This window comes from Eleutherodactylus coqui, chromosome 12 (genome assembly GCF_035609145.1).
Source record: "Eleutherodactylus coqui strain aEleCoq1 chromosome 12, aEleCoq1.hap1, whole genome shotgun sequence".
NCBI classification, from domain to species: Eukaryota; Metazoa; Chordata; class Amphibia; order Anura; family Eleutherodactylidae; genus Eleutherodactylus; species Eleutherodactylus coqui.
In genome coordinates this window covers 42,975,123-42,989,969 of record NC_089848.1, presented here as the reverse complement: position 1 = coordinate 42,989,969, position 14,847 = coordinate 42,975,123, and positions in this window count along the sequence as shown.

Here is a 14,847-nt window from a genome sequence, read left to right as displayed (position 1 = left end):
TTTTTATAACTTCTGTATGGCTCATAATTAATGCACAATGTACATTACAAAGTGCATTATTATGGCCATACAGAAGTGTATAGACCCACTTGCTGCCTCGGGACAACCCCTTTAAGAGAAGCATAGAGTCTAGGTCACGTGAGGTCATTATCCCCCTCTACTCTTCCTTAGTCAGACCTCATCTGGAATACTGTGTCCAGTTCTGGGCACCCCACTTTAAAAAAGACAGACAAACTGAAGCAAGTTCAGAGAAGAGTTACAGGATGGTGAGCTGTCAGCAAATCATGTCCTATGAGGAACGGTTAAAGGATCTGGGAATGTTTAGCTTGTAAAAAAGAAGGCTGAGAGGAGACTTAACCCTTTCCAATCCACCGTCTGGCATCTTCCTACATTCTGATTGAAGCTTGTACAGCTTCAGTGTCAGAAGACATCCAACAGCTTGAAAAAGGCGCTCCCAATAGCGCCGAAACGCGTTGCAAGATTGATATATACATGTTGTATGAATAAAAATATACTTAATTGTATATCACGGTGACCTGGAAGTTACTCATTTGGATTGCAAAAAGCCCCGAAAAAAGAGCGCAGGAGGATCTTTTTCTTGTTTTCTACAGAAGACGTCCAACAGGGTATTCTTACCGTCTCATGCCAGCCACTCCGCTGTCGGAACCTATCTGGCACACACACACTGGCTTTAGCCAGCAAATGGCACCGTTGTATAACAGCAAAAAAAAGAAAGCCTCTTAGGAAACCCTGAATCCAAAATTGGATTGGAAAGGGTTAATAGCTGTCTACAAATATCTGAAGGGCTGTCACAGTGCAGAGGGATCAGCCCTATTCTCATCTGTACAAGGAAAGACTAGAAGCAATGGGATGAAACTGAAAGGGAGGAGACACAGATTAGATATTAGACAGTGAGGGAGATCGATGAGTGGAACAGGTTACCACTGGAGGTGGTGAGTTCTCCTTCAATGGAAGTGTTCAAACAAAGGCTGGACAGACATCTGTCGGGGATGATTTAGTGAATCCTGCACTGAGCAGGGGGGTTGGACCCGATGACCCTGGAGGTCTCTTCCAAGTCTACCATTCTATGATGCAGGATGTCAAATGCAGCACATCTAATGGGTGCAGTGAGACCAAATGTCCTTTAGCCAAGTGCTTGGAAATGGTTCCAATAGACACAGTGGTGTAACGATGGCGCCCCCTGTCTCTGGAACAAAATAGTTGGAGCTGCTCATGCTCGGCGGACAATTGGATGATACTCTGCCGGTCTGTCAAGGACATCCTGAGCCCGGTCTCCTTGTGTGCCCTCACACATCCACTGGTCCCAACATCTCCCAACAGTCTGGTCAGATGCTCCTCTCTACTGGTGGTCTCTAGGGAGTTCTGAGCCTGGTCACCTTGTGTGCCCTTACACATCCACTGGTTCCAACACCTCCTAACCGTCTGGTCAGACGCTTCTCTGTACTGGAAGTCTGTAGGGGGCATCCTGAGCCCGGTTGCCTTGTGTGTCCTCACACATCCACTGCTTCCAACATCTCCAAACAGTCTGGTCAGACGCTCCTTTCTACTGCTGGTCTGTCGAGGGCGTCCTGAGCCCGGTCACCTTGTGTGTCCTCACACATCCACTGGTCCCAACATCTCCTTACAGTCTGGTCAGAACGGCCGGTGGGGGACAATTCATGGATACGACCATCCAGCTTCTCACATCCCAATAATGCGCCCCTCTCAGTCTCTGGTAACGGGGTGAAATCTCTTCTCTATGTCGTAGAGGCGTCTAGTGGTCAACAAGCTCTACACAAGCGGAAGAAAAAGTCAAGAGGGGATCTCTGAGAGACTTTATAGGCCAAGAGGGGAACCACGTTTAAGCCTCTGGTGACAAGACCGTTCATCTAATTATGCCACAACTAACGTGATTTAAATATCTGCCTGAGATGTCACTGCATGCCAAGTTTTGCAGCAAAGTGACAACTTCTTCTAGGGGTGGGAAAAATATGCAGCTGTGAATGAAACCATTGAAATCAATAGGCTCTATTCACTGCATACGAGTATCAACACTGGTGTGAAAGAGCCCTTACAATACAAAGGCATCAGCTATTCTGAATCCACAAAATACTCAGGATAAACCAACGTGGAGGTCCTTTTGCGTGTCGTCCCACTGGCCGACTTCTGTAGACACCGGCCAAATTTTTCCGTAGGCTTTTTTTAAATTATTAGTGCAGCTAATTAAAATATTTTCTGTTAAACAACATTCCAGGAAAGTATGTTCTGCAGGATCGGCCATAGAAAATTAGCCCGCCACCACACTCTCCTGAAGGCTGTCTAAAAGAAGATATTTGTTTGCCCGTAGCAACCAATCACAGAGCAGCTTTCATTTTACCTCAGCAGTATAAGAAATGAGAGCTGTGGTATGATTGGTTGCTATGGGCAACAAAGACATTTTCTTTTAGACAGCCTGCAGAAGTGTGGTGCCGGGCCACTTTTCCGTGCCCCTCCTGTAGATGCTATGGTGATGATGAGTGAATGTGAGGCATAGCATGTAGTTACATAATGCATACAGTGGTGCTTGAAAGTTTGTGAACTCTTGGTAATTTTCTATCTTTATGCCTACATTTGACCTAAAACTATATCAGATTTTCGCACAAGTCCTAAAAGTAGAACAAATCAAACAAATGTGTCAAAAATATTACACTCGTCATTTTATTAATTGGGGAAAATGATCCAATATTAGATGTCTGCTAGTGGCAAAAGTATGTGAACCTTTGGGATTAGCAGATAAGTTGAAGGTAATATTAGGGTCAGGTGTTTTCAGTCAATGTGATGGCAATCAGGTGTGAGTGAGCGACCTGTTTAATTTAACCCCTTAACGCCACAAGACGTAAATTTACATCTGGGCACAGTGGTAGTTAACACAGCAGGACGTAAACTTACCTCCTGTGGATGGTGCAGGATCAGAAATGAGACCATGCCATAATGCAGTGGGTGCCGGCTGTGAGGGATAATTGGCCTCCTGCTACAACAGTTGGGATCGATGAGGACACCGATCTCTGCTCTAAACACCGTACTTGCCGCAATCAATGTACATCGCACTCTATTTGTGACGTCATTGGCCTTTCGCAATATAATGCTATCGAATGCCATGCACTGTTGTCTGGGCCTGCCATGGCTTGTTATCGCTAGTGTGAGAAATAATGCCTTGCAGTACAGAAGTACTGCGATGCATTATTATAGCGATCAGAGCATTTATGGTTCAAGTCCCCTACAGGGACATAAAAAATGTAAAAATTAAAAGTGTCAAAAAAATCACATTAAAAATGACAAATTCCCTTTTTTGTGAACTTAAAAAAACAACACATATTTGGTATCATCGTATTCATAACGACCTGTACAAGAAATTGAACACTCTATTTATTATGCATGGCAAAAATTGCTTAAAAGATACCCTAAAAAACCTAGGCAAAATGCTCATTTTGTTAATTTTGCCTCCCCCAAAAATGAAATAAAAGTAATCAAAAGAGCTGTATGTACCCCAAAATGGTACTAATAAAAATGAAAGGTCATCACGCAAATAACATACCCTCACAAAGCTCCATCCAGGAAAAAATTAAAAAGTTATGGGACTTGTAAAAGAAAAATCATTTCCCACAAAAGGGTTTTTATTGTGCAAAAGTGGAAAACCCTACAAAAAAAATTTGGTATTGTCGTAAGCAAATTAACCTGCAGAATTAATTGATCGTGTCGTATAAGCTGCATGATTAACGCTTAAAAAAAATGGCAGAATTGATGTTTTCTCCCCCTGCTCTTAAAAAAAAAATCAGTAAAGTTTTACAATACTTTATATACACCCAAAATTGGTACCAATGAAAACTACAATTTGCCATTATATGACCACAGACAAATGAAAAAGTTATGGATCTTGAAAAGTGGAGATGAAAATTGATGGAAAATTAGCATTCAGAATTATATCAGCGAATTCTAAAGGAAAATGTCAGGACGTCTGTCTGTGAGCGGGATCTCAGGATAACGTGGGTCATGGAACAGGACAACGACCCAAAGCTCACAAGGCGTTCTACAAAAGAATGATTAAAGAAGAATAAAGTTAAAGTTTTGTGATGGCCAATAGAGATGAGCGAGCATACTCGAGCGAGTATCATCCTTTTCGAGTACCTGTCTGCTCATCAGAACTTATTCGGGTGCCGGCGGGGGTGAGCGGTGTGTTGCGGGAGTGAGCAGGAGGGAGAGATAATTCTCTTTATCTACTTTTAGGACTTGTGAAAATCTGATGTAGTTTAGATCAAATCAAGGCCCAATGCACACGGGCGGACTTTTGCTGCAGAATCCGGAGCGGGCGTCCACCTCTGGATTCCGCAGCAATAACCCTCCATAGCATGCAAAAAAAATTCTTCATGCACACGAGCGGAAGCCAATTGCGGTTTCTGCTTGCGGATGAAAAATTGCAGCGTGCTACAACGGGCCGCAGATTTCGCTGGGAAAGCAGCAGAAAAAAACCTGTACTGCGAATGCCCGACGGCGAGCCGTACGGACCATCCACAGTACAGAAAAAGAAGAGACTGAAGGGTATGCAGGGTCGCTGGCTGCGGGCATGGGCATATTCTGTGCGGGATTCCCCATGTGGAATCCGTGCGTTCCCATGTGCATTTAGCCATAAGCAGACATATGGAAGATTCTGAAGGGTTCACAAACTTTCAAGCACCACTGTACACAAGAGAGCAGAGTTGTTTGTTTTGATAATAAACCGCACCACATCAGGCTAATGTCAGGACCGGTGGCTCGCGGGGCCACCGCGCTCATACAACTGGCCCTGTCACCCATGCTTCAGCTATGCGGCACAGGGGGCCCTGATTCTGGTAACCTCCCCTGGCCACCACCTTCCTCCTCACTGCCGGGTTGCTAGGGACACGGCAGGTGCCGCCCCGCATCCCCGTCACCATGACAACCAGGCGCCCGACTGTGGTCTCTACCTGTCCTGCAGGGCTGGGGGTGGGTTCCCCAGTGCCTCAGTGAGTGCATCCTGCTGCTGTCAGGCTCCCCGCCTCTTATGCAGCACAGTGCATAACGCGGCTGCATGGGACTGGGGGTGGAGTTATATGGGAATAGCGAGCTAGAAGGGGGGGAGGAGCTTAGAACGGAAGAAGGAAGAAGACAGGAAGAACAGAAGGAGGAGAAGCGTGGAAGTGAGAGGACGGAGCCGGGCAAGACGCAAGACGAGTCAGACTGAAGACTGAAGGCAAGAAAAGAAGAAGAGAAGAAGAGGAAAAAAGAAGCAAGCGACTGAACAGCGGAGGTCGGGAGACATTTCGAGAAGTTAGGAAGAAGGGAGACAGCGGAAAAGCGAAGAAGAAAGGCAAGATGGAGGACCTGAGGGCACGGATCCAGGCGACGGTCATGCAGGATGGCACCGGCTGGCTAGAAGAGCTGCTGTTGAGCTGCAGGACGGCCGCGGGAGCGGCGGAGCCGGAGGGATCCGGAACGCAGCGGAGCTGAGCCAGCGAAGTACCGTCAGAAGCCGAAGAGCAGTTGCGGGGAAGACCGCAACGAAGGAAGCAGCCGCCAGCGAGGCTTAGCCCGAGCCCAGCGACCAAACACTGCGGGCAGCGAAACAGCCGGGGAGAAGAAAGAGCGGCGGGAGCCGCGAGCACCAGAAGAAAGATGGCGCCGAATTCAAATCGGGTGGCGGGAAAGCGGCCCGCCACGAGGCAGCGCTCACCACCGGCGAGCGGGCACAGGAGAGAAGACATGCGGCAGTCAGCAGCAGCTGCAGTGAGCCCTGCAGCGACAGAGCAGCGCGCGTCTGGGCGCAGGACGTCAGAGAGGGAGAGGTGAGCCAGGGAGAGAGGCAGAAGAGAGGGAACACGCGGGGAGGGCGCGTACCCCAACAAGATGGCGGATCACCGCACCGTCACATTGCAGTAGAGCGCGGCGCGGCACAGAGGGAGCAGCGGGGGAGGAGTACAAGTCAAGGGGGGAATATACTACAGGCAGCAGGCCACTTTAGCACACCCACCGGCAGCGCTGCAAGCAGCCCTGGCCCCGCTGCTTTAACCCCACGGAGGAGCCAACGGGGGGGGGGGGGGGCTAGCTCATTTTCGGGGTCACGCAGCCCGACCCCTGAGCCCCACACATCTAGCCGCCCAGGCCATAGGCACAACAGGGCCGCTTATTACCATGGGAATAGAGCTGAGGCTTCCCTGTACCGGGGTCAGCAGGATGCGGTATACTTCACCCAAATGACAAGCGGACACTCTTCACAATTACCACCACCCACTACGGCCATACAGCGCCGTTGTTTTGTTAATCCACGATACCTTGACCCACTGCTGCAAGAAATGCTGGGTTATTCGTCCCAAACGTCAGACAATCGCGCAAGCAGTAGCCGCCAAGGTCAGGGCGCCAGGCGTAGGCAGAGGGATAGAACCAGAGCGCTAAGACAGGAGGCCAGGAGTTCCAGGCAGACAGAGCAGGCAAGTAGAGCTTCTAGTAGCAGCAGCTGCAGGGCGCGAGGAGTCAGCAGGGCAGATAGGAGCAGCTCAGAAGAAGAGACACGGTGCTCAGAAGACCAGCGTCAGCCACTTAACTCACAATCTATGCAACGTGGAAAAGACCACAGGAGCAACAGGAGTCAAGGCCATTCGCAGGGACGGTCAAGCAGACACCAGCCTGGTTTGGCTCGACAGCAAAAGGCGCAGGAGGCTACGCGAAGGGTCAGTCGGCAGCCCACGCCCGAGCACAGGATCCGTAGGAGGGAGACAGCTAGGACATCACCCTTGGCATTGCCGGAGGTCAGTCGAGCTGGTGAGTTATCATTGCATAATGCTTGGTGTAAGGTGATGGATCCCGCGAAGGGCGCGGATAAACAGGATTTGGTCACGGTGTTAAAGTCATTGTTGAGCAAGGTGGATCCGCAAGAAGGGCTTTTAGTGTCCTGTGGTTCACCAGGGGGCAGAGGCCCGCCTGCGAGTAATGTTTCTGGAGGCTCAACCTTGTGTATGGATGGTGACCCAACGGAAGGTTTAAGATATGCTGATTCGATGTTTTGCGGTGTTGCCCCTCTAGGGGTAGGTTTGGCTGATGATATTACGGAAAAGATCAAAAAAGGCTTATATGTGGATATTTGGTCCTTACTGTCACCGGACCATGTTATGGTAGACAAAGAACGGTTGTCCGAACGTGGAGCGGAGAAGAAGCCAAAAATCGCTAAGACGTCCGGCAATTGGCTTCAAGCTTATTTGGTTTTGGGTCACGTAGTGTGTCAGCATCAGCCGAGCAAAGGAACGGAGTTGATGGTTTATTTAAATACCATCTACAGCGCCTACAAGCTGCACGGTGGGTCAGCTTGGTGGCGCTATGATGAAGACTTCCGACGGCGGGTATCAGGAATGAGCCACATAAGCTGGGCCACAAAAGCAACTGATGTGGGGATCCAGCTTATTCTGGCGCAACGGCCCGCCAGAGCCTCCTTTCCTACAGGAGCCGCGGGAGGCAGGCAACAGCCCCCCGCGGCAGCTCAGAGACCCAATGGCTCATGTTGGCTCTACAACGAGGGCCATTGCAGGTTTTATGCCACCTGCAAATTCCGACATGAATGCTCGGTTTGCAGGGGCCAGCATGCAGCAGTTCGCTGCTTCAAGAGACAGGGCTGCGGGTAAGGGAGCTCAGCTAGCAAAGACGGACATTGAGTCCGCCTTTCGCTTGTTACCAGTGCACCCCGATTGTTTCCACCTCCTGGGGTGTCGGGTTGACAATCAATTTTTTATAGACATGTGTCTGCCGATGGGATGCTCAATTTCATGCTATTATTTCGAATTGTTTAGTTCTTTTTTGGAGTGGTTACTCAAGTATGAGACGGGCATCTCATCGGTGATACATTATTTAGATGATTTTTTGTTCGTGGGCTCGGTGAACTCGGGCGATTGCGTATTTCTGCTTAAAACTTTCCAGTCCCTCTTGCGGCGGGTGGGGGTCCCGTTATCAGAAGAGAAAACTGTGGGCCCCGTAACCCGGATCACCTTCCTCGGGATCGAGATCGACTCTGAGGATATGATGTTTAGGCTACCAGTTGAAAAAGTAGCTAGGTTACACCAGGTGGTCAATGAGGTGGCCAGCTGCAAGAAGGTCACCCTGCGTCAGATTCAGAGGCTGGCAGGCCTGCTTAATTTCACGTGTAAAGTTATCCCCATGGGGCGGGTCTTCTCAAAAAGACTGACGTTAGCTATGGCGGGGGTACGGGAACCCCATCATTTTGTGCGGGTAACACAGGGGATGAGAGCAGACCTACATATCTGGAATGTATTTTTGCAATCCTTCAATGGGCAAGTGATGTGCCCAAAGGAGGAGGTGACGGGTAGCGGCATATGCCTGTTCGCGGACGCGGCCGGAACGGGAGGTTTTGGTGTCATCTTTAATAACCATTGGTGCAGGGAACCCTGGCCTCAGAGTTGGTTGGATAGAAAATGGACCAAAAATGTTACACTGTTTGAATTTTTTCCATTGGTGGTAGCGTTGGAGTTATGGAACGCAGAGCTTCAGGACCGCAAGGTCTGTTTCTGGTCAGATAACGTGGCGGTGGTTCATGTGATCAATAAGCAGACCTCGGTTTCTTCACCCGTGTTGGCTTTGTTGAGGCATGTGGTTTTGAGATGCCTGCAAAACAATATTTATTTGCGAGCCAGGCATGTTCCGGGTTGTGACAATGGAGTGGCTGACGCACTCTCTCGTTCACAGATGGAGGCGTTCAGGGAGCGGCACCCTCAGGCGGAGGCCGAGGGGGTACGATGCCCTCCTCATTTATGGAATCTGGCAGAGCAGAGTTGCTGAAGCTGGTGGAGGCATCGGTCACGTGCGCGACTTGGAAGAGTTACAATTCCATTTGGTTGGATTGGCTATCGTTGGCAGGCGGCTGCGTGGTCGACAGTGAAAGGGCGCGGGCGGCCACGCTAGATATGTTGTTAGTGTTACGGAACAAGCGTCGGTCGGAGCAGCTAAAAAACATTTATCGGGAGTAGCCTTTTTGTTAAAACTACATGGCAAGGCGGACGTCACGAAGAAGTTTATGTTTCGCCAGATAATACGCGGTTGGAAAAAAGATAAGACACACATTGATAGACGACGGCCCATTACGTTTTCCCGGCAAGTAAAAATAAGTCTGACGGCTTGCGACACAACGACGTAATTTGCTCGGGAGAGTCGTTACGAATATGTATCAGAAAGTCCAAAACGGACATTTATGGCAGAGGCGAGTGGATAGCAATTAACAGCCTTGGCTCCAAGTGGTGCCCGATAAGCACAGTTCGGGAGTATATGAGCTCGCGTAATATTTGTGACCAATTTTTTGTACATTCGGCGGGCGCCCCCCTCACTCGGTTCCAGTTTACGGCGGTTTTTCGTTCAGCCCTACGCACAGCAGGTCTGAACGTGTCCGAGTTCGGTACACATTCGTTCAGAATAGGTGCGGCAACCATGGCAGAAGCACATGGTATGCAGGAAGAGGATTTAAAACGGCTGGGTAGATGGAAGTCGCAGGCCTATAAATCATACATTAGACCGGACTTAATATTATAAGAACGCGAAGGTGTTATTAGTTTGGCCTGGTTAATGGCGTTTTTCGGTTGGTTGGTACGGGGTTTTTCTTTGTTTTCTGTGTTTCAGCTGCAGAACCGTGGAAAGTCTGGATTAGCGGTCATTCATTCGTGTATTGGGCCGAAAGGAGGGCAGCAACTCGGCCATTAGGAAGGAGTTTAGGAATGACGGATACAGTGGTAAATTGGCATGGAATTCGAGGCCTGCAATGGCCTAGGTTGCTGCAGATCGTGATGGAAATTAGCAGGTGGACCCCCCCGGAGAGTCATTTTGGTCGTGCACACCGGGAGGAACGACCTAGGAAAAGTGAAGATGGGCGATTTACTCGTCTTAATAAAACAGGACATGCTCCGTTTTAGGGAGTGCTTTCAAGAATCCGTGCTGGTGTGGTCGGATATTATCGCCAGGAGATGTTGGAGGGGGGCCAAAAACCCCGAAGCGATCGAAAATGTGCGAAAGGTGGTTAACCAGAGGATTTCGAAGTTCGTACAATCCCTGGGAGGGATTGCTATACGCCATTGGGAGTTGGAGGACAGAGAGAGAGGTGCGCTGAGAGATGACGGAGTACACCTGAATGACGTGGGATTGGACACATTCTTGTCCGGACTGCAGGATGGCGTGGAAGCTGCTTTAGCTCGGGTCCGTGGGGTGGGGCGGAATGCGCCGTAGGCAATACGGCGCATGCCGTGTGGCCTGAACTTTCCATGCTGGCTAAGAGGAAGGTTTACAAGCCCAAGGAAAGTGGGCTTACAAACGTCCAGTGGAACAGTTAAAGTTAAAATCAGTTAAAGTCAAGCGGGTTGTAGCATGGGAAGGGTTATGGAGTTAAAATAGTTAAAGTTAGTAGAGGTTAAATCTTTTAATAAAAGCTCTGGCCTACCCCACATTTACACACAAGAAGTTTCTGGGTAAGTTTTTGTTATACGGTTAAGGGAGCATCAGTCAGGCTGATGCCCCCAGTCTCTTATGCAGCACAGTGCATAACGCGGCTGCAGGGGACTGGGGGCAGAGTTATATGGGAATAGCGAGCTAGAAGGGGGGAGGAGCTTAGAACGGAAGAAGGAAGAAGACAGGAAGAAGAACAGAAGGAGGAGAAGCGTGGAAGTGAGAGGACGGAGCCGGGCAAGACGCCCACCCACTCGCCCGTGAAATGGGCGAGGAAAGACTTTATGGGACAATTATGCGTTTGGAAGTCGTCACAGCTGAGGTTGGCCTGAACTTTCCATGCTGGCTAAGAGGAAGGTTTACAAGCCCAAGGTAAGCAGGCTTACAAACGTCCAGTGGAACAGTTAAAGTTAAAATCAGTTAAAGTCAAGCGGGTTGTAGCATGGGAAGGGTTATGGAGTTAAAATAGTTAAAGTTAGTAGAGGTTAAATCTTTTAATAAAAGCTGTGGCCTACCCCACATTTACACACAAGAAGTTTCTGGGTAAGTTTTTGTTATACGGTTAAGGGAGCGTCAGTCAGGCTGATGCCCCCAGTCCCAATCTGCTGCTGGGGCGGGAGCTCTGACAGCATTTAAACTCCTCTGCGGCTTTCTGCTGGTGCCAGTGTTAGTTAGGTCTCTGCTGCAGTCGCGTTTGTATTTGCCTGCCTTCCTGTTTTTGACTATTGCTTGACCCAGACTTCACCTTCACCTGACCCATATATTATATACACACACACACACACACACACACACACACACACACACACATATCAGATACCTACAGGGATTGGCAAGAATATAGAAACACCGTACGAAATGCATGGTATTTTAGTAATTAACACTGAGCTGCCCTTTTGACCTCTGCTTGCCTGACTAATTTGAGTTTAAGTCCCCTCTTGTGCTGCTCTGGGTGTTTTTTGGAGCCAGCTGGTGCGGCGTCCAGGGAGCGGGCCCACAGCCAAGGAGATGGCGGGGTAGATAAAGGTTTCTGTCACGGTGGCTCTACCATCTCTTCCCCTGAGGATAACTTGGGACCTGAGCAAGTTACTGCTAGGGGAAGGTTACAGGGAAAGGTTAGTGGTTACCTTAAAGTCCGTTGTGACTCGTGGCACCACTGTTCCATCCTCTGTGGTGAATCTTGAAGTGAAAATAAAGTAGCCCATGCACAGGAATAACTTTTTGGACAAACCGGGAACAGTCGGTTATGTCCGTTTAATTAACTCCGATAAAGTTCCAACACAACAATAACAGTTCAGCACATTATTTTTCCCGCACGGTGAACACTGTCCGAAAAAAAAAAAGACCACCAGAAATGCACTTTCAGTTACCCTTTCTCCCAGAAAAAATGCAATAAAAAGCAATCAAAAAGTTGTACATATTCCAAATTTGGTACTATCGGAAACTACAGGACATTCCACAAAAAATGAGCCCTCGCTGAACTACGTCAACGAAAAAATAAAAAAGTTATTGTGCGCACAACATGGCGGTAGAAAATAATTTAAAAAAATTAAATGTCTTTGAAAAAAAAAGTAGTATAGTTAAAAAAAAAATCTATACAAGTTTGGTATCGTAGTAATCGTACCGACCCATAGAATAAAGGTATCATGTCATTTTTGTTGCAGTTTGTGCGCCGTAGAAACAAGATGCACTGAAAAATGGAGGAATGTGGGTTTTTTTCTCATTTTACTCCACTTGAATTTTTTTTAAAGTTTTTCAGTACATTATATGGTACTTTAAATAGCACCCTTGAAAAATACAACTCGTTCTGCAAAAAACAAGCCCTCATACAGCGACGTCGATGGATAAATAAAGGAGTTACGATTTTTTTAAAGGGGGGAGGAAAAAACGAAAAAGAAAAAGGGGCCGCATCATTAAGGGGTTAAAGCATTTGACACCGTGCCCCATAAAAGGTTGATATATAAAATGAGACAGCTAGGATTGGGTGAAAACGTGTGTATCTGGGTAAAGAATTGGCTCAGAGATAGAAAGCAGAGGGTGGTAATAAATGGCTCATACTCAGATTGGGCCACAGTCGCTAGCGGGGTGCCACAGGGTTCAGTATTGGGCCCCATTCTGTTCAATATATTTATCAACGACCTGATAGAGGGGCTGCACAGCAAAATATCAATATTTGCAGATGACACAAAATTATACAAGATAATTAACGCAACGGAGGACAATGTACGGCTACAAACGGACCTGGATAAGCTGGGGGTTGGGCAGAAAAATGGCAAATGAAGTTCAGTGTTGATAAATGTAAGGTTATGCACATGGGCAGGAGAAACGGATGTCACCAATATACACTTAATGGGGTACCGCTAGGGAAAAGTGAGATGGAAAAAGACCTGGGGGTACTAGTGGATTGTAGACTAAACTGGAGTAACCAATGCCAGTCAGCGGCTGAAAAAGCTAATAAAGTCTTGAGGTGCATTAAAAGAGGTATAGGGGTGAAGGACGAGAACATTATTCTCCCACTATATAAGGCACTTGTCAGGCCTCACATGGAGTACTGGGAATACAGTTATGGATGTTGCAGTGCTTGAGGGGGATCAAAGAAGGGCAACTAAATTAATACATGGAATGAGAGGATTGGAATACCCAGAGAGGCTATCCAAATTGGGATTATTCACCCTAGAAAAAAGACAGCTAAGGGGCGATCAAATAACTATGTATAAGTACATGAGGGGACAATACAAGGATCTCTCCCAGGATCTGTTTATACCCAGGACTACGACGGTAACAAGAGGGCATCTGCTACTTCTAGAAGAAAGCAGGTTTCATCACCAACACAGAAGGGGGTTCTTTACTGTAACAGCAGTGAGACTGTGGAACTCTCTGCCTGAGGACGTGGTGATGGCAAAATCCATTGAGGAGTTTAAGAGAGGACTAGATGTCTTTCTAGAGCGCTATGATATTATAGGATATAGACATTAGGTGACCAGCGGGGTTGTTGTTCCAGGTCTTACAGTCAGGTAGGAACTCTCAAAGGTTGATCCAGGGATTATTTTTCTTGCCATTTTTCTACCTCTTGAGGTTTTTTGCCTTCCTCTGGATCAACAAGGGGGTTGAAACGGGCTGAATTAGATGGACATTGTCTTCATTCAGCCTAACATACTATATTAATATGTTACTCACTCTTCTGGTGTCCTTCTCTCTCTCGCTCTCTCTGCTGTAGGCGGCACTGGCATATCCTGGGTAGTGTAGGCCCAGGCCAAGCTAAGGGGTATCTCTCAGCTTCCTCTATTCCTCACTCATAGACCGACCAGTGTCTGTGGGGTGCACTCACTTGCAGACTCAAGCTTAGCACAACAAATAACAACTTGTCCCTGATCACCGGAAGTTGTCATGTGGAACGCACCGTGCATTCCACTCACTCGTCCGCCCTTCTACACAGGACTGACACGTCATCCTACAGGGACGGAAACGTCATTTCCGGGCACCATGAGTGCGAGGATGGTCACATTCATCCCTTTGGATCTGGTAAAACCTGTATAATTTTTTACTATATATATTCTTGTATAGTGAATTATGTGTGATGGGTGCTTGAGAAGGGCTACCTTAGCTAGCCGAAACGCGTTGCACCTTTGCCTTTTATGCAGAGGATCACCATTTTGCGACCCACATTGTAACTCCTTTTATCGATAATAAAACGGAATTTTCTAAATCCACTGCTTGGACGTGGACTCCACAAGATTTACATGTAGGTCTTCTTGGATATCCAGAGGGGAGAGAGTAGTTTCGGTATCCACCAACCTCCCTCCCTTCTGCCGGGGGAGTTTAACTCCTTTCTCCTACATATCTCTAATGAGCGCTGTAATCCACATTCTCAGACTCCAGGTTAGGCTAGCCTAGACTAGACTAGACTCCCTCTCTAGTTTTACATAGCATCCTTAGGGCACTTTCATGGCCGTAGGCGTTTTTACGTTCACAGCATAGAAGACCCTGACAATACCATTGCGCAAGACAAACATTTAACATTATGGAGGGGCCCTGTTAACTCTGGGCCACTACAGTGGTAATGGCAGTTGAGTGGCTCAAACCCCTGACCAATGAAACCTTGTTGCTTGGGCATATTTTTGTCCACCCCCTGTTTATGCTGCATAAATCTTTTAAAAAGCTTGCAACGTACATGCTAAATGTGTCCAAAACCCCAGACAGACAACAAAAGTGTCATTTTAGCTTTTGTCTGCCTGTTATACTTCAGTATACTGCTTGAGAACATGAATGGAATAGCATAGTAGACTACACTATTCCAACTTACAGAGTTCAGTAAAGAAACAATGTTACAATTATAGGTGGTGGATGTATACATCTGTCACAGGTTTC